Source organism: Diceros bicornis, chromosome 16, assembly GCF_020826845.1.
Source record: "Diceros bicornis minor isolate mBicDic1 chromosome 16, mDicBic1.mat.cur, whole genome shotgun sequence".
In the NCBI taxonomy this organism is placed as follows: Eukaryota; Metazoa; Chordata; class Mammalia; order Perissodactyla; family Rhinocerotidae; genus Diceros; species Diceros bicornis.
The window spans coordinates 49,235,397-49,259,960 of NC_080755.1; the positions used below are offsets into that span (position 1 = coordinate 49,235,397).

Here is a 24,564-nt window from a genome sequence, read left to right on the forward strand (position 1 = left end):
GAGCTACAGTGCCCTAAAGTCAGCATTAAAAGTGAAATTAATGACCTCCCAAGTGTCATCAAGGAGAGGGTCTGTTATAATCATTCATTCAACTCATATTTGTTGAATTTCTACTGTGAGGGAACTGCGGTTAGCATTGGCTGCACACAGCAAGTGTATATTCCAAGAGAAACATAGAAAGAACTCCCCAAAATACAGAATATTCACTACCCAGATTGAGCTCTATCAATATTGGAGGTGTCCATTGGGACTACTACACTATAAGCATCAAGATTTCAAAAATCCCAATAAGCATCATTGAGAGTAAGACAATGCCTCATCTCAGAAGAAACCAAGGTTGCTATTTCATAATGTTGGACCCTAATTCTTCTCAAACACTACCTACAACATCATATCACAAGGTACAGGGAGTCTGCCCACGACTGCCAATGAAGCATATGTCTCATTGTCTTCTTAACCTACAATGCTTGACATTATTTCTACCATGTAAATTTTAAAAATTAGAATCTTATGGCAAATGAGACCACGCAGAGTTATGGAATTACATCGGGAAGATATCCTATAAAGCTTCAGGGCCATGATTTGAAGCACAAAGAAATGGGAACTTAGAAGATTAACTGAGGATCACTGAACTGGGAGTTGGGACGAGTGCCCCAGCCCAGTTCCGGCCACTGAGCACCCCCTAAACCTTGCTTTCCCTTGGGTTTCTCATCTGTTCCATGGGGATAATACCTGTCCTAATAACTCCCAATGAGAAGATTTTAAAACCATGAAGTGGTTTAACAACTGAGATCAAATAACTAGTCAGTGACTTGGCCAGACCTGGCATCTCCTGAACCCAGGGCCTATTCCCCAATGCCAGCCTGCTGTTTATTACAAATAATGAACATTCATTAAAGACCAGGAAAATAACACAACACAGCCATTTTGAGAGACTAGAAAAAAAATCAATCCTCCTCCCGCCATCCCCAAATTTTAAAAAAATGCATGAAAGATCCAGGAGTTATCAAATGGAGCTTGAATCTACATGTAGTCCTCAAATTACAAACAGCTCTATGTTCGAAAAGTTCATTTCTGGGTAGTGTTGCCAAATAAGATACAGGACACACAGTTAAATTTGAATTCTAGATAATTTTAGATAAACAATAAATTTTTAGTATATTGCAAATATTGCATGGGACATACTTATGTTAAAAAAAAATTATGCAGGGGCCGGCCCGGTTGCCCAAGCGGTTAAGTGCGCGTGCTCCACTGCAGCGGCCCGGGGTTAGCCGGTTCAGATCCCGGGCGCGCACTGACGCATGGCTTGGCAAGCCATGCTGTGGCGGCGTCCCATATAAAGTAGAGGAAGATGGGCATGGATGTTAGCCCAGGGCCAGTCTTCCTCAGCAAAAAAAGAGGAGGATTGGCAGATGTTAGCACAGGGCTGATCTCCTCACAAAACAAAATAAATGAATAAATAAATAAATAAATAAATTATTCATTGTTTACCTGAGATTCAAATTTAACCATATGCCGTGTACTTTTATTCACTAACCTATTGCTAGGTGATGTGAACTGCTTTTCCAACCATCAGCTATGAGGTGCTGAAAAGAACCCTCACCTTGGGAGTCTAGAAACCTGAGTTCAATTTCTGGTTTTGTCAATTATTAGTTCTGAGACCTCAGACGAGTTAGAGTTCCTTCACTTGCCAATAAGAGGCCAGTAAATGCATCCACCACAGGACCGAGTGGGTAAATACTGCATGTGGAAGTTGAGTACTTTGCCAACAGAGGCAACACCATTTTGTCATATCACCTATTAGAGAGACACACACTATTAGGAGTGATTCGGTTTTTAGACGAGGCCACACAAGACAATTTAAATACTCTATTTTTCCATGAGAAATTCCCTGACTTTAGCGAGTTCCCATTAAATACAAACTGGCCCTTTCCTGCATCTGATACCTGTTTTGAGCTGTGTATGGTGGTCCTGCTGACTAGACAACACTGCATCAGCCTTCCACTGTCATCATCGTCCATAAAGCAGGGCTTGTGCATTTTGCACAAGCACTATTTTTTGTTCAAATTTAAATATTTTATTGCGCAAAAAATAGCTGAATGTATGATTTCACAAAAATTAGTCAGAATTAAAAGGCTGACCTTAAGGATAGGAAGCATTGGTTTCATGAGCTTTCCCACGGTCCCTGTGCAGTTCCTCAAACCCAGCCCCACGCTGCCAGTCCCCAAGGCTACACGTGTCCAGCCGAGACTTCTGAATCTATCAAAGCTTGACCTCTGGTCACTCCAGGGTGTCCCAGAAACTGGAACTTAACATGACTAAAGCTAAATTCTCAATCTTCCAGCCTGCTCCTCTGTCTCTGACATCATTATCTTTAGTTACTTGTGGTAGAAATCTGAGAATCATCTGACACTTCCCTTCTATGAGGTCCTCAAATCTAATCTATTACAAAGACCAGGATTCCAGGTCCAAAATGCAGCTCCTAGCCTCTACTTCTCATCTCCGCTCCAGTCATCTTGGCCCAAGCCCATTCATCTCTCTCACAGACACTACAGCAGCCTCCTAGCTGGTCCCCTCCCGGCCAACTCATTCTCCACATGGTAGCCTGAGTTATCAACTGAAATCAGAAATCAAATCATGTCACTCCATTGCTTAAAAATATCAACTTAGTCGCTGACTGCTTCATCCCATGCTTCTTGGCCCCACCATCACTTCCCCACAGCTATTCTGGCCATCTCTCACAGTTCTTAGAACACAGCACTAAGCTCTCACCACAGGGTCTTTGCACATGTTGTTCCCATTGGCTGGACCAGGGGAAGACTTGACTGGTGCCTTCTCATCCTTCAGGTCTCAACTTAAGTATAATCTCCTCCAAGAGGTACTCCTGCACTAATTTTTTTTATTGTGGTAATATAAACATAAAATTTGCCATTTTAACCATTTTTAAGAGTACAGTGATACTAAGTATGTTCACATTGTTGTGCAATCATCACCACCATCCATCTCTAGAACTTTTTCATCATCCCAAACTGAAACTCTGTGCACATTAAACAATAGCTTCCCATTCCCCCTCCTCTCAGCCCCTGGTAACCACTCTTTTACTTTCTGTCTCTGTGAACTTGACTACTCTAGGCACCTCATATAACTGGAATTATACAATACTTGTCCTTTTGTGTCTGGCTTGTCTCACTTAGCAAATGTCTATAAGGTTCATCCATGTTGTAGCATGTGTCAGAATTTCCTTCCTTTTTAAGACTGAATAATATTCGATTGTCTGGATACACCACATTTTGTTTAGCCATTCATCCATTGATGGCCATTTGGGTTCCTCTGGGGCCATTTAAAGTAGGCCTTTGTTATTCTCTTAGTAATGTCTTATTTTCCTTTAAGTGCTCATCATAGATTGTAATTCTAATATCAGTTTGTTTTATATCTCTTTTGTTCAATATTTTGTTTGATATCTACTCCTGCCACTCCACCCCCAACAACACTGTAAGCTCCATGAGCTGGAGGATCATGTGTTTTGTTCATCTCCATATTAACCACCAGTACCTGGCACAGGGCCTGGAGTTAGTGGGTATTTAATAAATAATTGTTGGATCACTGAAAGAAAAGCATTAGGCCACCAGAAAGCCACTAGTCTTTAGATTCATTCAAAAATTCTGTGTACTTTGTATTCAACTGTGAAAGACCACAAATTAAAGCACACACATATACACACACACATTTAGCTCTCTGGACACAAACAATTCCTTTTATAACATGTAATTCAATCAATTTTTGACTAACACACATTTCCATTTCCTGTGCTCTTTTCAAGAATACATCATGTGCAAAAAAGTAACTTGTGAATTCAGCAATATAATGAAATTAAGTATTGATAAATGCTACACCATGGATGATTATGCTAAGTAAAATAAGTCAATCACAAAAGAACATATGCTGTATGATTCCATTTATATAAAATGTCCAGACAGGCAAATACATAGAGTCAGAAAGTAGATTAGAGGTTGCCAGGAGCTGAGGGGAGACAAGAATACAAGTGACAGCTAAAGGGTAGGGGATTTCTTTTTGGGGTGATGAAGGGTTCTAAAATAGATAGTGGTGATGGTTGTATAACTCTGTAAATATACTAAAAACTATTGAGTTGTACACTTTAAAAGGATGAATTGTATGGTACATGAATTGTACCTCAATAAAGCCGTTTTAAAAAAAGATAACCCACAGGTATGGAGATGGGGACGGCCTGCCTGTATCTGAGGGTTGGGAAGAGCTTGTCTTCCCAATTAGGCAACGCACAGCAAGAAGGAGGGAAGGGAGCAGGACCTTGGCAGCCACCCTGGAGCAGCAGCCCATTTCCTCTGGCAGCAGAGGCCTCCTTGCCCCGCATATCCTGTGGATTACAGACCATCTTCCTTCCAATACAAGTAAAGGCCTCTGCTTCAAGCAAATCATCTTTTTCTAACACCCTCCCTCTCCCTGTCACCAAAGTAGAAAGACATGCTCTGCTGATAAACAAAATTAAAGTTCTCTGAACCAAAACCTTATATAGATATGCATATTTCTAAAGAGCCTCTCTATAACTGATGAGTGATCTGAACACAGCCCGTTGAATTCACAGTCCTGAATTCTGAAACTCAGATTTCTGTTTGCAGCCCAGCCTCGGCCAAGAAAGTTATCTCAGGCTCCTCTTTCTCTCACACCCCATATCCAACCTGCCGGGATATCCTATTGGCTCTACCTTTAAAATATATCCACAACCTTCTCTCCCTCAGACATCTCACCCTGGGCCAAGCCTCCATCATGGCTCACCTGGGTTAGCCTCCTAACTGGTCTCCCTACCTAGGAGCCCTCCCCCAGCCTGGTCACCACACAGTGACCAGAATGACCCTTTTGAAAGACAAGTCACATCACAGATGACGCTTCTCCAATGGGCAATGTCTCGCACCGACTCTCTGCCCATCTTGCACAAAGTCGAAGCAACAGTCCTTACACGCCTAGGAAGCCTTGCACAATGGGGCTCCCCTACCTCTCTGCTCTAGTCTTCTCCCTCTCCCCTGCCCTTCCCACTCACAGGTTCGAGGAACAGCCGACTACCTGTTCATCAGACTTGATCAGATGAGCCAGGCACCTGCACCAAGTCATCTGTCCCCTCTGCCTGGGACACTCTTCCCCCAGATCTTCAGGATTCACCCTCTCCCTGTTGAGTCTTTGCTCAAACTTGTCCACTCTGCAATTGCATCTCGCTCCCTTGCCCACCCTCCCCAACTCCCTTTACCCTGCTCAGCTCTCTTTTTATCCCCCATAGCACTTATCTTCAAACATACCACATAATTTACCTATTTACTATCCTTATTATCCACTGTTTGTCTCCCCTCTCTAGAATGCGAGCTCCTTGAGGGCAGGCTCTTTATCTACTTGATTCACCGACAGATGCCAAGTGCCTGGCACACAGGATGTGCTTCATAAGCATCTGTTGGCCGTCTGGCTGGATAAATGAGGCTCTGTTTGTTTCAGACTTTGAAGGCTAAGGAGAGGGTCCACTCTGTGGAATGACTGAGGAGACAGGCCGTTCCCTAGGAGAAGCCACCAGTTCACTTCCTTGGCCCTTTAAGCTGGAACTCAGGAAATGAGACCTACAGTTAACAAAGAGTACAGGGCCTGAGAAAACTTTCTCCAGCTTCAAAAAGTGTGTTGGTTCGAGTGATCTCAAAGATCCAGGACACATCGGATGCTACTTATGTGACCACTCACACAGTCTGAGGTTCTCAAAATGACCTTGGAGAATTTTCACCATGTTTCTCAATGTAAAGGGGGAAGCTCAAGACTGATAAAAAAAATTCTAAACAATCTTAATCAAGTTGAGCCAGACAAATAAAGTATCAAAACTCTGAGAGATTAGCCATGTCAGCCCCAATATCTTTTTGTGGCTATGACTGGCATAGGATAGAAAGGAATGACACCCAAGGATGGTGGTATTTGAGGTTAGTTTGAAGGTTTGTGTTTTTTTTCCTTAAAAAAACCTGCTTTTTAAATATGCAAATCCTTATTTGGGCTAATTTTCAGGGCACAGTATGGGCATAAACTCTACTGTTCTCTAGAAAATACCTTAAGATGTCTTTAAACTAGTAGACTGACACCTAACCATTATCGAAAGGCTTCTCGTTTTTATCCTGCTACACATAGAAGCACGTTACTACGCAGATGCAACATTTGATAATTCTGCCATTCTACAGTCTATAACTGATCTTTGGCCGTGAAGTTTATTTTGAAAACCATGGATTCTACCCTAAGGTAGAAAACAATCTGACTTTTAGGTATTCAATTTTTCAAACATTTAAATATCAATTTTAAATATCATCACATTCTATTTAAATATCATCACTTTCTAACCCTTCCTCCACCAAAAAATTTTTTCTTCTTTTTTATCCAAGTCAATCCTGGAGGAAAGTTAAGGATTTTTTCCTCCACTACAGAATGTACTTCTTGGAAGGCAGAGGTCTCCAGATCATGGAGCCAGGTCTCCTGAGCTTTTACACCCTCCCAGGCATAGAGCAGTGTCGGCCACATCACGGGCCGGTTGCGTGATGGAATGCCGAAGGACCGCCAGCTTTGTGAGAGCAGCTGCAGGTGAAAAGGAGAAGCGGGTGGCTGCCCTTTACATGTCTTTAATGCAACTATCCTCCCCACAGTAACCCGAGTTCTTAGCTCCAAGCTGTTTTGGAGGAAAGTATGGTATTAAATATTACATGTCCCTGCCCACCTTAAACACTTTCTATGAAAGATAAATCTCACAAAGTCAAATAAGAGCTCAAAAACTCCCGTGAACAAACAGATACTTGTATGTCCATGTCCATAGCAACATTATTCACAAAAATAGCTAAAGGTGGACACAACCCAAGTGTCCATTGACAGACGAATGGATAAACAAAATATGGTATGCACAGACAATGGAATATTATTCAGCTTTGAAAAGGAAGGAAATTCTGACACATGCTACAACATGGATGAACCTTGAGGACATTATGCTGAGTGAAACAAACCAGTCACCAAAGGACAAATATTGTATTATTCCACTTACATGAGGTACATTAGAACAGCCAAAATCATAGACACAAAGTAGAATAGAGGATCATCAGGGACTGCAGGGAGGAAAAGACGGGGAGTTACTGTTTAATGGGTACTGAGTTTCTGAAGGGGATGATGAAAACGTTCTGGAGATGGATGGTGTTGATAGTTGCAGGTTATTGTGAATGTGCTTAATGCCACTGAATTCACACTTAAAAATGGCTAAATGGTAAATTTTATAAATATTTTAACACAATTAAAACAAAACTCCCATGAAATAAACTTCTGCACTAAAGTGAGATCATGAGGAACCTCCTTTCCTCCCAAAGTTGCTCCAGTACCAAAAACCAAATATATATTTTCACTTAATTCTCTTAATCTCTGCAGTCTGATGAACCCCACACAGTTAGTTTCCTTGTTTTATCAAAAATTCTGGAGGCTTATATAGGATTTTCTAGTGCCTAGCCTAGAGGTCCACAAATTTATTTCCAATATGGCAGTAGGACCAATATTTTCCAGCATGAAATGTACAAAATCTGACCAATCTCCCCACATGAGTGAATATTTAAACCACCCAAATGATTGTCTGTTTTCTCATAGAGAATGTAAATGGTTTCTTCTGGATCAGATCTCAGAGAATGGTATCAGTAGTTCATTGCATCCCAAGAAGACAGAGTAAGGATTTGTGTACAAGTCACATCACATTTTATATAATAAATAATGCATCCAACCCATGGGAGCTTCCCCAAGCAAGAATGGATGGTCGGAGACTGTGTAAGGATATAGCTTGGTGCCTGAGGAGTTCCAAAGAAGATATTCCAGCTCAACTCAATTTGAGTAAAGGTTAGAAAACTGATTCCAAACGCTGCCTGCTCTAAATCAAACAAAGCTCAACTTTGGTGGAACAAAAGCCACTCAGCAAAGAGACAAAGCCATAAACGACAGCCCTGTAAATAAAGACCAAAGCTACTAGCCAAAGGTCATGCTACACATGTACTCGATGCAGAAGTTCCAGGCTTCTCAGTCACGCTAGGGGGAGGTGGTCATTGCCGCTCAAGGACTGCCCTGGAACAAGGGTGACCTCCCCACCCCACCCCCAGGAGTCAATGTCTTTTCCCAGACTGAGAGCCAGCTTCCCACCACTGACCCTCCATAGCTTTCAGGCCCAGGTCTCCCTTATTAAATGCAAATTCACTAGACATGGACACTGATAATGAACACAGAGCTTCAGAGCTAGAAGTGACCTGGGCCATCCTCTAGAGTCTGAGGTAACCATCTCTCCACGCAGAGAGGGACAACGTCCACAGTGGGAAGAGAGAGAACACTGGTCTACTTTCTTACCAAAGAAGAAAAAAAACCTACAACTCAGGCCCTCTGCGAACCTCACAGGCTTTCCGGGAAGCAGGGAGGTAATCCCCAGCGTAGTGCCTGGAGAAGATGTTCAATCCATTTTAAAAATGAATGAATGAATGAGATTGTACCAAGAGTCTCTGTCATTAGCGATGCTTATCAGGCGCCACAAACAAGAAACCACGCGGAGAGCATTGATCCTCTAAAGAAGAGTCAAGGTCCAGAAACTCCTGAGTTTTGCACAAGGAAGAGTAATTGTTTTTTTTAAACAGGAGTATGGAGGTTGAGGAAGAGGAAAGACAGACAGGAAGTGGAGGTAAAGGAGAGACAGCAGTGCTTGGTATGTCCCAAGGGCCTCCACTGGGCAGGCAGGAGCACGGAGGACCCAGATGAAAGCAGCAGAGCCCCTCATGGCTGTGACTGAGTGGGTGTGTCCCCAGGTCACCGAGCACCCGGGTCCTCCGTGCCACCCCCAGACACCCGTGCTCTAAAACTCAAGCCCTGGATTTAGAGATTCAGAATCTCGGCCCTATTCTAGGGGACTCTTTCTTGCCAGTGCCTGGAGCAAACAGGTACCAAAGTTCACTAAATAAATACTAATATATAGAGTGAGTCCTGTGTCCTACATAGTCTAGGAGAAAGGCAATTGCTGGATGAACAATAAATATTTACTGAGCCACATCAATACCACAATAGTAATATTAACAACCACTGTTTATTTAGCTCTGTGTGAAGCCCTTTTAGCTAAATCCCCTCATTTGGAACTCATCACACAACACTGTAAGGTAGTATTATTATTACTCCATTTTATAGATGAGGAAACTGAAGCGAGAGGGATTAAGTGACTTGCCCTAGATTATACAACTAGGAGGCAGTGAGGCCTGGATTCCAAGCTGGATCAAAGGACCCCCCAGCACAAGTTACCAGCCTCTATTTCACTGCTGTCTCTGGGCTCAGCGCTCGCTGGGACCACTTATCAAATGTAGTTCCCATTGTGCACGGTTGGGGCCACGATTTATTTAAAAGTGCAATGCATTTAGAAGTGCTAGGAAAAGTACTAATGTGTTCCTAAATGATCAGATGACAAAAATTCCTTTGTTTTCTAAGAATAAAAATGAGAAACAAGACTGTTTTGATAGATGATAGATAGATAGATAGATAGATAGATAGATAGATAGATAGATAGATATAGATATACACATACATACACACACATATATATGCTTTCTAGACTTTTCCTCCATAACGCAAGGTCTTCAGCGACACAGGACCTCAAAAGATCTTAGACTGGGTATTGTTTTTAGCCGAGCACAGGGATGGGGATTCAGGAATAACTTGGTTAACAGAATAAAGAAGGACAAGCTATATTCTTTTTGTGTTATTAAAACTCTTCTGGCAGCAAATTAATTTTTACTTATCTTAATAAGCAACAAAACACCTACAGGCATGAATACAATTAATCTCACTGAATGATGCCAACAAACAGACCTGAAAACTCACAAGATACCTAAAGATACCACAAAGAAAAGCTTCCCAGGAGACTAATCTAAAAGCAAATAGAGAAGCAAATTCTAAAATTAAGTTCTTAAGAAACTTTACAGGCACCTCTCTGTAGAGATAGGGACATGAATGGACCCCATAAAACTTGTTCTGATACCTAAAAAGCAAGTTCCTCTGCATTCATAAGACCATAGGCTTCTTTTACAATGACTGAAACTAAAAGGCAAAGGTAACTAGTAGATTAAAATCTCTCTAGAGTGGGTTATAAGGATCACTTGGATTTCTTGAACATTGTTTATGAAAAACTAAAATGGCAATCAAACTAATAAGGCAATAAAATACTAAAAATACACCAAATACCTAAGCATCATACTAATTTTTTAAAAAATCAATTAATAAAGAAAATCAGTTTAATAAAGAAAACATTTGAACACCTACTATGTATCAGGGACATTCACCTGTTCTCTCATTTAATTCTCTCAACAACCCAAGGAGGTTGACAGTATCTTCTTTTTCTCCAGCAAATGAGTAAACTGAGGTTCAGAAAAATTTAGGAATTCATCTAACCTTATGCAATTTAAAAAGGAAATAAATATAATAAAAATAAATTGTAAAAATTAAAGACAATTTAAAATAAGTAAAAGAACTGAAATCTGTGGGACTCTAAGTCCATGTTTTCCACTACTCCTTGCTTTAGAAGGGAGAGAAAGAAGGAAGGAAAGAAGGAAAAAGGAAAGAAAGGAAGGCAGACAGACAGACAGACAGGGACAGAAACATTCTACAGCCGGATCTGGTCGGTGCCATTAGTGCTTGGATCCCAGAGACTGAAATCCAGGTGAAACACAGAACCAGTTCGGAATTCGCCTTCTACAGACTTCTTTTTGTTAAGCCATTTGTTTTACCAAATCATTATTTTAAAGACTCAATTAAAAAACAACAACAACAAAAACCCTCCTAGTTCCATCACTAATTAACAATAAGTGCACACTGGCATGCATTTTTCTTAAAGTAAAAACCAGAGGGAACTTGAAAGCAGCCAGAGCTGCTCTCACACAGATGGCACTCATGTTCACTAGCATGAAGCCCCGCGAGTCTTGTGTGGCTCTCAATAAGAGACACACACAGTCACTAAAAATTACCAAAGCACAGCCACTAGGAAATGGCAAATTTAGAAAGCAGTTAAGCTTTCTTACCTAAAATTAGAACAAGAAAGCCTCCACTCCCTAATGAAAACCATTCAGAGGAGTAATTGCAGGCAGGCAGGCTTCTCCCCGAGAAAGTAATCAGCTAAGAACCATTAATCATCTTTTGCATAGTATATGCATTTATAATGGGTTTTAATACCGCCTTCAACAATAGGCCCAGAATGAATGGCATTTTAGGTCTAACACAAAAGTATCCTGAGAGGATGAAAATTAGCACTTCTACTTCACGTTTTGTGTTGTTTCCTCTTTCTATATGCGCTTGTATTGACTATCACTGTAGTCAATACAACTGACTATGACTATGACTAAAATGATCACACATCATTTTTAGTCTTTGCTCCTAACAACAGTTAACCTTCGTCCGTAACCTACTGTGTGCCGAGTGATCTTCAAGCACTTCGCCTGTGCTGTCTCATTTAATTTTCAAGGAGTGGAGGCAGAAATTTGAAGGCGATGGAAGCAGGAAGATGGGAAAGAATCTTTTCTCAAACCAACAGGGCGGGCAGTTTCCGGGTGGGGAACTCGGCGGCGTCCGGCGCTACCCAAGGTCTTGGAGCCCGCCAGGCGGAGCGCCGGCAGGCCGAAGGACTCGAGTGGGGTGGACGGGGACTCACTGGGCGGAAATGAGGCCCAGTTTCCCCTTACTTGCACGTGTCAACCATTTCTCCCGTTCTGCATCTCCTCTGCACCATCGTCCTCCCCCTACAGCTGTCACGGATCTACGACTCGAGCCTCCCCGCGGCGGGGACAAGGCGCACACACTCCCTTGGAGAAGTTGGGCGGACAATTCAAGCTTTTCTTTCTCTTGGGGAGAAGCAGGGACGTGGGGGGTTAAAACATTCGCCATTCTCTGCAACATCCCTCCCCCAACAAGTTGTCCCTCCGCAAGCACACGGCGAGGTGACAGCGCTGGGCATCAAACTGGGAAGGGAAGGAGACGGCCTGTGGCAGTGCCATGGGAGCTGACGGACAGGACCCCACAACCACCGAGAAAAAAAAAGTATCCCTCTTCCCCGTCACTTCTCAGCCTGCGTTAAAGCGCGCAGAAGAGGTCGGAGTGGTACCCGGTCCCGCGGCAGGCGCGGTGGAAGCGAGCTCACCTTCCATCCCTCCCGCAGGTGCGGCTAGGTACATTTGGCCCTAAGGTCTTTTTCAGACGTGTTGACATCGGCTCCCAAAGGGGACCGCAGCAGAACTTGGTCACGGGGGACTTCCGGAGGGGAGGCAGACACTGCAGGGAAGCCAGCGGCACTCCCCAAGGACCCACAAGCCCTGCCAGGCTTCACCCTCGGAGCTTAACCCCGGACATATGCGTAGCAAAGGAGCGAAGAACCCAAACACCTCCCGCGAGTTCCCTCGCCCACCGGGAGGTGAAAACCCCACGGAGCTCTCCACAGCGGTGCCTGCCAGGCCAGCTATGCCTCCCCGCCCTCGACGCCACGAAGGCTCCAGGCACCCCCAACCAAATCCCACCCGTGCGGGCTCAGGAGCCCGAGGACGCGAACAGCTGCTGCCACAGCATCCCGGATCCCCGGAGTCCGCCCGCCCTAGGGCGGCCAGGGGACTTGCGGGATCCTGCGGGGCGCGAGAGGTCGGGGGGGTCCCGGCCCCGCGCCCCTCCTCACCTGGCGCTCGCTGGGCCCCGGCTGGGGCATCCGCCGGGTGCGCGCCTCTCCGCGCTCGCTGCGCACCTGGCCGCCGCCGTCGCCAGCCCAGCCCCAGCCCTGGCCGCGGCTCTAGCGCTTCATGGCGCACGGGGGCTGGCCCGGGGCCCGGAGAAGCGTGTCCAGTTGGCGGCGGCTACTCTGGCTCTCGCGACTCGCCAATGGCTCCCCGCCTTCCCCCGCCCCGCGGCCGCGCGCCCTTCCTCTGCGGCCGCCCTTTTCTCTCCGCTCCCCGGGACCGGCCAAACTGGTTTCTCCGCTCCGGGGTGGTGCCTCCCGTCTCCCACCGGCAGCCGCGGCTGCTGAGCGCGGCAGGAGCTGAGGCTGGGGGCGGGCCCAGCAGTCTGCCCTCCCTCTGTCCCTCCCGCGGGCGGAGAGGGCCTGGACGGCGAGCCCCTGGGCGGGCAGACGCGGCCCGGGAGGAGCCCCGCGCCCCCGGTGCGCCCCGGCGGCAGGTGGGCACCCTGGCCGTGTTCCCCGCCTCGCCCGGCCCGCGACCCGGCAGCTGCGGCCGCTCTCAGCAGCCCCCTGGCACTCCCGCCTCCCTGGGGTCCGCGCTCGCCACCCCGCCCATCCAGCCCCGCCTCACTTTCTCGCCGCCCTCGGCCGGCCTGGCCGCCGCCCGGGGTCGGTGACCGCGCTAGCCTGGAAAGCTGGCGGGGCCGCGGCTCGCTCGGGACCTGAGCTCCCTCGGTAAGGGGAGCTGTACCCTCTCGATGCCAAGTCACGTTCCGGGACGGGTCACCGAATGCGCGTAGCGGGTCGCCGCGCGGAGAGTGGGGGAAGAGACAGCACCAAAAGACTTCGAGAAACTTATCCTGTAATTGCAGCAAGCAGGCTTTCTTCTGAAACCAAACTCCCTCACCTTTACGGGTTTGGGGTCAAAAGGAGCCAAGGTGCGGCGTGTGAACGGAGCGGTGTACTTGGAAATTCTGGACTCGTGTGCATGGTTGTTGGCTGGTGTTGGGACGTGTGAATCGCGCCTCCCTGGCAGTACATACGATACACTCATTACACCGGTAACTCTCCTTTCTGCATAATTTTACTGCTTACCTACTATGGACAAGTCGCTGGGATAAGAATGGAGGAAAGTCAAATATTAATCAAAAAGTTTGCTTAAAATGTAGTAGGGGAGATAAGACTCGTAGACAAATATCTAGTTACCAGAGGCTCAGGTCATTGGCCTGTGAGTTCAGACTCTCAACTGGGGGCCTAAGGGAGACTTCACTGAGGAGGCTATGCTTGAGGTGGGACTCAAAGATCCACACTTTTAGGGCTCAGAGTTGTGTGGACAAGGTATTCAAAGTGGTCCACGGTTTTGATCTTCAGGTGTGTGAAAGATTCGACTGGTATTGTTAAGCCCAAGACTTCCCTGGGTTTGTTTTTCATGAGTCACACTTGATCTTTGACTAGGTGGTGCTGGTGGGTCATTTAATCTCTCTGGGCCTCAGTTTCCTCATCTATAAAATGAGATTGGACCAGATGATCTCAACAAATTTGTGGTGGTGGTGGCGGTGGCGGTGGCGGTGGCGGTGGCGGTGGCGGTGGTACTACACAAAGCTAATGAGAGAGCTAGGGCTTGGAAGCCCTGGAACACAGGCTAAGGAGTTTGGGCTTGCTTTTGACAGCACCTGCAAACCATTGAAAGTTTGTGACCACAGCAGTGACATGATCAAGGTTGTGTTTTAGGGAAAATCATGGGGATAGTTTGGAAGATGATAAGACTGAAAATGGGGGTCCCACTTGGGAGGCTAGTACAGCAACATAAGGCGGGCCTCAAGGAGTTGCCAGTGGAACTGAAAAGGAGGAGGAGCTCCAGGGACACGAGGGAGGCGAAATGGCGAGGGCACGAAGTGGCCATAACCGAAACTGACTGGCAGAGGGAAGATGGAAGATGAGCCAAGTTCTCCAGACTGGGTGATGGCATTAGTACGGACAAAGTCAGAAGAAGGGAAGCCGCATAAGAGGACTCTGCCCTACCAGGAAAAATGCCAATAAACCTAGGAATCAAGAGATGACTCTTGAAGCATCCCCTCCTTGCAGATCCACCAGAAAGTGCTCATTCTGTCCAAGAAAACATTGCCTAGAAGAGAGACTACAGCTGCATTTAACGCCCCTGTGTAGACACTGAAGATTTCAAGCTAGATTGCTTCTCTAACAGACCACATGGGGTGAGGGGAAGGGGGGAGATGTGGACAAAGGAGCATGATGGGTATTGTTTCAAAGATTCCTTCAACAAATATTTGAGTGCCTACTATGTGCTAGGCACTGTTCTAGTTGCTTGGGTACACCTGTGAACCAATCAGGCAAATTGTATCTTAAAAGATGACAAATGCTTTGAAAAACTAGAAGATGACTGCCTAGGGGATGGGTGAAGGGGCCTTCTAGGGTGCTGTAAAAGTTCTGTATCTTGATCTAGGTGGTGGTTAGATGAGTGTATACATGTGTAAGAGTTCATTGATGTGTGCACTTAAAATTTATACACTAAAAAATAAAATAAATAATAAAAATAGAGCAAGGTTAAGAGATTAGAAGTAGGGGAATGAGTTGCAATTTTCAATAATGTGGTCAGGGCCTTAGGCTTCACGAAGAGTTGCATCTGAAAAAGACTTGCAAGAAGGTGAAGGAGTTTCATCCTAGGTGAGAGAAATTCTTTGAAAACTCCTTTAGCCTATAACTCACCGGAAAAGGGCATGGTCAAACCTTGTCCTAGTGAGTTTCCCTCACGTAGGCCTTCTACACTTTCCTGGTCTACACCTTCCTGGTTGTTGGGAAGGAGACTCAAAGCATGTCAGCTGATGTTGCCAATAAAGGAAGTAGCTCAGCCTGGAAGCCTGACCCTTGTCCTCTCTGAGAGAACCATGCCAAATTTCAGGAAGCCTTGTCAGGTCAATCACTGAATGTGTCTCATGCATGCACCAAGGACTGATGTTGAAATGTGTCTTACATCTCGTTTGAGAGATGGCTTCTTTGTCCTGGCAGCAGCCCCGCTCCCACCAGCCTCAGCCATTCTTTCTCAGTTTCCAGATGGGATCAAATAAGTGCTCTGGTTTTATTTAGAAGCCACTCCCATTCAGCAACCAACATCTTCACCTTGTCAGCTGCTGGGGGAAATAATTAAATTTAACAGAAACAGTCATTTCCGAAAGAGAGTGGGAAAACTTTTCAGCTTTTGTAGTTCGTAATTTCATTCAACTGTTTCTTTTTCTTTTCTTTTCTTTTTTTTTCCTTCTCTTGGCAACACTCCTGTGCATTTCCATGATGTGGGTAGAAAGACTAGGAGGCTGCCGAAAAAACTAGCTCACTTTTACTGAAAATTAATTTCCTATAATTTTTTTCTGCAAGATAAGAGCTAAGAGATAAAGGATAAGTTTAAAGGGAGGTAATACTCCCTGTATTCAGTTCTTTGCTAAACTCAGTGGTCATTTAAGCTAAAACATTTAATGCCAATGGAAAGGTACTCAAGCCGCGCTATGTGTTAGTGTAGCCGTGCTTGGCAGTCAAGATTAACTCAGTTGGAAGTCAAATGCTTCACAGCCGTTGTCTAGACTAACTCCAGAATTTTAAACATAATAAGAAGGTACCTCTCATGTGAGGTACCTTATGTCTTTGCAATAAGTGAAATTAGAAGCTTCAAATAGTCTGCCCCACTTTCTTTTAAATGGGATTTAAAACAACGCATACAGATGATATATTCTGTTGTCTCTGGCACAAATAATTTTCCAAATTCCCTCTGACTTACTATGCTTTCCACATTTACTACTTAGTGACTTCTTTTTTCTGGCCAACATTTTAAATAAAAAATTGGATTGCAGGAGAAACATTAAATATCAGGTAATTGTGTCTCAGGTTTTTTGACATTATCCATGCTTAACATGCAAGAGATGTTAGAGAAGGTGTTATTCCTGGATGTGTTATTAAAATTCACTTCTCTTTCTTTTATATACATGAGTATGTAAATATATAGGATTATATGGTTTTACTTTTCTACAAGGAGATTTTAGTGACCTACTATCTATCTATATGGAAATGTAATGAATATTACATTGAACTGGTGTTGATAATATAACCCCAATTAAACTTAGTTCATATAATTTAGATGTTTAATCAACAGTTTTCCAGAATATCTTGTGATCATTGTTAGTACATGTAGCCATGTTTTATGTAATTGTAAAAAGGTTGTATGTATTATCTTTTTTTTTTTTAATTTGGCTTTTTTTCTTTTTTTTGTGAGGAAGATTAGCCCTGAGCTAACATCCGATGCCAGCCCTCCTCTTTTTGCCGAGGAAGATTGGCCCTGGGCTAACATCTGTGCCCATCTTCCTCTACGTTATGTGGGAGACCACCACAGCATGGCTCGACAAGCGGTGCCTCAGTCCCAGCCCGGGATCCGAACCTGCGAACCCTGGGCCACTGGCGTGAAGCGCGTGCACCTACCCACTGCGCCACCAGGCCGACCCCTGTATGTATTATCTCATGCTCTGTTTTCATCCTCTACCATTGTGTCATGAAAACACGTTTACTTTTCCAGCTTCATCCCTCATCCTCCAGGACCTAAGCCCCTCCCCCCATTCCAAGCTGCTGTGCTTCACTGAATTCTGAGTTGCCCTGATGTTCACTCTATTTGAAATGTCCTTCTCCTCTGCCTGATCTCCAGCTCCAAAGGGACTTCCTCTGGGAAAGCCTTGCCTCAGTCTCCCCCAGACAGTAGTACCTAAAGCATTTTGCAGCTAACTTTTAGGGATGCCTTTATTCCACTGTATTTTCATTATTTATCTGACTCATTCCACACTGCACTGTGAGCCCTCTGAGACCCAAGACTGGGTCTTATTCTTTTTGGGCTCTCTTGGCATAGAACATTGCTCTGGCACCCTAAGTGCCTATTAATTCTTGTAGAATGAATGAATGGTCTGCATAGTCATATTCTCAATGGTTGTATAGTATTTTCTTCTGCTGATGACTTATTTAATCATTTGCTATTGTTGAATATTTATGCATTTACTAGATTGACTTCCAGAAATATCTGATCAATCACAATCCACCACTATTTTAAGGGCATCAAAACATTTTACTTCTCTCTGGTTCCTATTATTTTGTAGGTTGTGATTTGCCCTTCTTTACTTCATTCTGGAAACAGTGTGTCTCCAGTACAAAAAAAAGTTTTTATTTTATTAGAACTAGGACTTGAGTAAGCCTGTGTTGCTGTCACTAGAGCAATAGAAAGAATAGCATTCAAATTCTTCCATAAAGTGATAGCAGCCTATGCTGTGTATGAGCTCTGCCTTTTTTATTTTCCTAAACTGCCAGCCAGACTGGACGAATACACAAGAAACTGGTAACAGTGCTCATCTTTATGGAGGGAGACTGATTTTTCACATTTATCTTCATACAACTGAAGTTTGTTTGCTATTTTCCTGTATAATTTTTTAATTTCTTATTTTGGTCAAAGTAATAAATATTTATAGTTTAAAAACTCAAGTGGTGCTGCAAAGATTCTGATGAAGGCAACAGTCCCCCACCCCACCACTTCTCATGCTCAAATGTTATTCCCCAGAGACAATCATTTTTGACTTTTAGTTGGTTCTTGTATTTACTTTCATATTACTAATAACATGCTTATATTGCCATTTTTGATGTTTTTCTGTCTGAGACGTTGTGTATTGACTTCCTGTTATGGGTGAGGGAGATTTAACTCTCTTATGCATCTCACTCTCAGACATCTTCTATGCACACGTGCTCTCGCCCTCCTCCATTCTCCCGTGGTGATTAGATTGCCAGTATAGTAAAATCATATTCAGTCGGTACATTATTATGACTATGGAAATATTATTCACAGCTAAGCCATTGGTATACTATGATTCCATTTCCTTTCTCATAAGATTTTTGATTTTGTCTTTAGTTAATAATTGCCTTTTTTCCCCGATTTACTTTCTCTCCCATGTTCCTACTGTTAATTTAGTCCCTACATTTCTCACATAACCATAAAGCTCTTCTCAGGATAGTCAACCACATAATGTATCAGTTTACTTTTTTCCCCCTTGAGATAGTCCTTGCTGTGGCCTTCTGTCCCCTTGTTCCAGTGTGGATAGATTGAGGTCATGCAATACTTCCCTTCATATCACCCTGAGAATTCCTTTTACCTCTCTCCTTCGTATTTTCTTTTCTGTTATACTTGCTAATTCTGGTGGAGCACATCTGAAAAAGGGAACATGAGAGAGAGAAATTTTGAGGCTTACTGTGTCAGTTAGGATGCCTTCAACTGTGAATAATGGTGTCCTGGAATACAAATGGGTTTATTATTGTTATCATCATCATCATCTCACCTCTAACTCTCTGGAGGTAGAGAATTCAAAGTTTGGTTAGTGGCTCAATGATGTCATCAGGGCCCAGGCACTGTTGATACTCCTGCTCTGCTTTTATCATGATGATGGCAATGTCCCCTTTCAGGTCACAGATGTCTACAGCTGTTTGGCTAAGTTCCTTTGCCAGAAATTGGTCATATGGCCTATCCTAGCTTGATGGAAGGCTGGGAGGATGAGTATACAGCATTTTTAGCATCTTTTGTGAGAACTGGTCTCTGACAATAGGTACAAAGGTATTGGGGGAGTAGCTGTTGGATAGGCAACCCCCAAGGTCTGTACATCTTTCGTGTCTGGAAATGTCTTTATTCTACTTTCATAGTTTAGCTGGGTATAGAATTCTACGTTGGAAAGTATTTTTTCTTAGAATTTTGAAGACAATGTTTCATTAGATTCTTGATCCCAGTGTTGCCGTTCAGATGTTTGATGTTATTCTGATTCCCAATCCTTTGCATGGGACCAGATTTCTGCTTTTGGGAAGATTTTTCTCTGGTTCTAAACTTTTACTGGAATGTGGCTTAGTGTGAGTATGCATTCCTTTATCAAATTAAAAAGTAATATTTTTTAGAACGCATATATATATTTTAAACAACAAAAAAAATTTGTATGTGGTTTGTTTTCTCAGTTCCATTTATTTTTGTCCAATTGTGATTTCCCTGAGGTAACCTTAATGACAATGAAATATATTTTCTAGGCTATTCCCTTTGGGGTCCTTCATGTTCTCACCACTCCAGTGCCTCACCCCATCCTGTCCTCTTCGTCTTTTCTTCACATGCAAAACTACTCTAAAACTACTTCTTACCGTTTACAACCAAAGTAGCTAATTAATAAGTTAATTCACAAAGAGATGTCAATAACTTATAATTCTTTCATGAGCTTTCCTTACACTAAACATATAGGCCTTCATGGTTTTCAATATTTTTATCCCAAATGAATGAGTAAAAGGTAGGAATTTCACAATAATAAATGATGATTAAGAAGTCCATATTTTTTCACTCTTCAAATCATATTTCCTAATCAGCTTCTAACCTCTCTTTTTCTTTTTTCTTTTTTTTTAACACGTAGATCCCTGATCCATTGGGAATTTATTTCTTGTATATAGCGTAAAGTATTAGTCTAATTTTATGTTTTCAAATAGCTGACCAGACATCTCAGCATCATTCATTTAAGAGCCCACATTTGCCTCAGTGATTGGAGATGATATTTTTACCATATACCAATCAGACATTTGCATCTGTTTCTGTTCTATTGGACTGTTTGCCTCTGCATGCACCAGTACCACACTGTGTTAATTAGAAAGGCTTTCTAGTTTTATTTAATAGCTGTTGGAGCTGGTCCCCTCTCATACCTGTTTTTTTTCCAGCCTTATTCAGATATAATTAACATATAATATTGTGTAGGTTTAAGGTGTATGATGTGATGATTTGATACATGTAAATATTGTGAAATATTTACCACAATAAGGTTAGTTAACACCTCCTTCCCCTCTTTTTCTTACAAAGTAGAGTTGGGGATCAAGAAAGGGTCGAAACACATTACATGCCTTTGTTCAAAGATACTACACATGGGAGTAATACAAAACACATCCTCTTTTCCTTACTGTATTGTTGCCTGGACGTATTTGTGGTGCATTTAACCTTTATTTGTACTATGATGGCTCCAATTCATCCTGTAGCTTTAGAACAACCAAGCTCCTAGGAGTTACTAGGAATTGCTTATGGAAAGGCACTTTGGCGTTGCTCTGTCACCTGGTTTGTACATGACTAAGGTGTTTTTTTTCTTTTTGTGTGTGTGTGTGTGAGGAAGATCAGCCCTGAGCTAACATCCTTGCCAATCCTCCTCTTTTTGCTGAGGAAGACCAGGCCTGAGCTAACATCTACTGCCAATCCTCCTCCTTTTTTTTTTTTTTTCCCCTTTTTCTCCCCAAAGACCCAGTAGATAGTTGTATGTCATAGTTGCACATCCTTCTAGTTGCTGTATGTGGGACGCGGCCTCAGCATGGCCGGACAAGCGGTGCGTAGGTGCGCGCCCGGGATCCAAACCCGGGCCGCCAGCAGCGGAATGCCAGCACTTAACTGCTAAGCCACGGGGCCAGCCCCGACTAAGGTGTTTTTTTGGCAGTGTTCCCTTTCACGCTTCCCTTTGGAACAGGATTTGACTAGTACTGTGGAATTTGACTCTGAGGTGACAGAAAAATCATCTGTGTTTCCCCACTCTGACCCTCACCTGCTAGCACAGAGTTCCTCAAATTCCTCAAATAAGTCAGGCAGTCCCCGGAGGTCAGCTCATGAGCACTCACAGACACATCTTGCTAGGTACCAGAAGCAGCCTCCATGTCTTTCCTGCTGCCCCCACTGGCTCTAAATACTCTGCATCTACCAAGAACCACTACCTTGTATCAGGCACTGCCATCCCTAGTTCCCTGGAGTCTCAAAGCAAGAAAGCTGCCCCTGGGTCGTGGGAAAGGAAGGAGAAATGTAATTGCAGAGGAAATGCCTCTGCTCCCTCTCTTATATTTTCAGTGGGGTCCAGAACACTGACATGTGGACTCCAATATCTTACAGCGTTTTTAGAACCAAAGAACAGTCCATACAGACAGGGACAGAGCTCACTGATAAAACCCACACTATATGCAGGACAACTTTCTCCTCTAGGTTATTAAGGATTTGATAGTCCATAAGCTCTTTGCTCTGATCTCCGTCTTTCCTTAGGATGAGGACATTCCCAAGAAGTTTCTCACATTCTCATGCACTGAGAATTCTGTCTGACTCTCCTTCCCCCATCCACTAAAGGAAATAAATGCCAGTAATTAAAATACAAGCCAAAAAATTTTGGCTTTTTCAGGTATGCTTCATTTGAAAGCAATTTTTAAATCCATGTGTATTAAAATCTAAACAATCTATGAAATCTGATTGTGGGGCACCTGATCAAGAATTATTCAAATTCCATCTTGTGAATCAGAGGTTATAGTGCTTCCTTGAATCCCAGCACTTAAGTCCTGTACAAGTATGTGTCCTATGACTCAGATAAAAATAATTTAATTTCTCAAAAATGTTGACAGTTAAATGCTGGCAGGTGATTATGTCTGCTACACTGGCCTAGTCCCAGTGCTGAGTGACAGCAAATTGCAGAGCGGTGATTTTCAAACTTTTTTACGAAGGTTTTGTTGTTTTTTTTTTTTAACTCTAATACTTTGAAGCAGGAGTGTCATGTGTAACACAGAGGTTAGAGGAGCTGACCTGTTTGAATCAATGGTGGGACCCCAGTGGCAGGTTTACCATGAAGCAAATGACCCTTAAACTTCAGGGACTCTCCAAGGCCCCGTGCCTAACTTTGTATTTTTAATTTTGTGGTTGGTTTTTAAAGAACCTTTCCCTCCACCAACTGTATAAACTTGAGGCCCCATGAAACCTGGTTCCACCCCTGGCAGAGTCCCAGAGCCTCTCTCCTTCCCCTCTCTTTCTCAGCCATCTCCCTTTCCCCCCTCCAGCAAGGAACCCAAATCCTCTGTGGAACAAAATAAAAAACAACGTGTAAAGTGGTACAATTCCCGGACTGGAATCAGGAGATAAGGTCTGAGGCCTGTGCCTGCTACTAGCCATTTGTGTGCCTCAGACAAGTCACTTGACTTTTCTCAGATTTGGTTTCATCATCTGTAAAATGGGTATGTGTGACCAGATGATCACCAAGCTTCCTTTCAAAACTAAAGTCTTTGATCCAAAATCTACAGGGGTCACCTCATATTCTCTCATAAGAGCTTCCATTCCCAGGCTTGTTCTTCCTTGCTGAGGTGCTGGAAAACCTCATGCTGCCCCTCGGACATCCTGGGCCCTGCCCAGGCTCTGCCCAGGCCCATCCTCTTCAAGCAAGGACTTCAGCGATTGTGATGAGACAGCTCTGTCTTCTCCCTAGGATTCAATATATCCTCTCCTGCTAGATGTCGGTTGAAAGAGAGAAATGACAGGTAATAGCCACGTATGTTAACCCTTCCAAAAGTAACTTCATTTTAAATAGAAATCAATGTTTTATCTCAATGGCATAACTCTTTAGTGGTGAAATTTTAGGCAGCGGCTACAGTCAAGTCTGAGGAGAAAAGATCCTTCTTGAGCTCTTGGAGCAGACATTCCTTCAGAACCCCTCAAGTCACAAGGAGCCACTGTCCACTGTTCCAGAAGCAAGAGACCAACTCAGATTGAAGGACACAAGAGTCCTGTCAACACGGGCACAGGGGAACTTTATCTCACTCGGAATGTCATTTGCACTAATAGTTGTTTATGTTAAACAGTAGTGTGGTGTAGACTTCAGTTCAGTTGCCCAGCCCAACTTTGTTCTCTACTTCCTCCCTAGTCACAAACCCTGACATTATTTGGGGCAGCAATGTGCCCAGCAAAAGGACCACATATCCCAAATTCCCTCCAGCTAAATGTGGCCAGGTGACTAAGTTCAGGCCAATGAAGTATAGGCAGAATGTCGGATGGAACTTCCAGGAAGGCTCTAAAAGTAAACAACCCCTTTTCCTTTATCTTCTCATCTGTAAGGTGGTCATGATGGCTGCTGTGTTGTTCACCATCTTGGATCTGAAGGAACTTTGAAGATGGAAGCCATTTGCTGAGGAGGGTAGACCAGAAAGACACAAGGAACCTGGGTCCCTGATGACATCATGGGGCCACTCGGCCAGGCCAGACTACCTCCCTCTGGGCTTATTTTATGTGAGAAAATAAAGCTTTGTGTGTTTAAGCCACTATTTTTCAGTTCTCTGCACTCAGCTGAATACAGTTCCTTACTGTGGTAAAGTAAAACTAAATGGTAAGACCAAAGTTTCCACCTTTTAAGAAAGAAGGCAGCAAACAAAAATAGATTTGTATCCTATGAGAGATAGAAACAACCTTAAAACTCTCAACCAACCACCTATTTTATGCCGAGGGAAACTGAGGCCCTGAGGGGTGGGCGTGGCAGAGCCAAGCACAATTAACAGTTTCAATGGCCCCAGCACAGCCCGCTCTGCCCTTTTAAAGTAGAAGTAGGTGCAACTTGTTCCAATTAAATGCAATACTTTTTAGCTATTAATAATGCCAAATGACACTTTGTCACAGATGGTGGGTATTTTGAACATTTGTAGCTTTAAAGAAACCGAAATAGCTTAGTATATCCATTTTTTTTTTTTTTGGATAAAATAAAACCCATAACGTTTTATTGGGACCCACTCAAGGAGACATTCTTTTAAACCCTGAATCCCAGAAATTCAGACTGTGTATTGAAAGGAAAAAGAAAAAAAAAAAAATGGAAACACCTTCGTATCAGCACTGGTGGATTATTGTTCCTCCCCCCAGGATAGAAGATGAGAAGTTGGTCAGTCAAGTGTCACCTGTGTGACAACCTGGAGTTGTTTTGGAGGGAAGAGAGATTGCCGCAGCTTGA

The 24,564-nt window shown here is 43.7% G+C and overlaps 1 protein-coding gene and 1 long non-coding RNA gene across 2 annotated transcripts in view; one reads left to right on the top strand and one right to left on the bottom strand.

The window, feature by feature from the left end:
- The window catches only part of ATP8B1 (ATPase phospholipid transporting 8B1), a 116,163-nt gene extending 103,042 nt beyond the window's left edge, over positions 1 to 13,121 (bottom strand). Inside the window, exon 1 of the mRNA XM_058557205.1 lies at positions 12,749 to 13,121. The gene's annotated coding sequence lies outside the window, so the exon portion shown is untranslated. The remainder of the gene's footprint in view (positions 1 to 12,748) is intronic.
- A 503-nt stretch (positions 13,122 to 13,624) lies between these two features.
- LOC131415447 (uncharacterized) lies at positions 13,625 to 23,927 on the top strand. Its single transcript, XR_009222457.1, has 3 exons — positions 13,625 to 13,806; positions 17,026 to 17,249; positions 23,685 to 23,927. It is a non-coding gene; the product is annotated as an uncharacterized LOC131415447 (long non-coding RNA).
- The last annotated feature ends 637 nt before the right edge of the window (positions 23,928 to 24,564 follow it).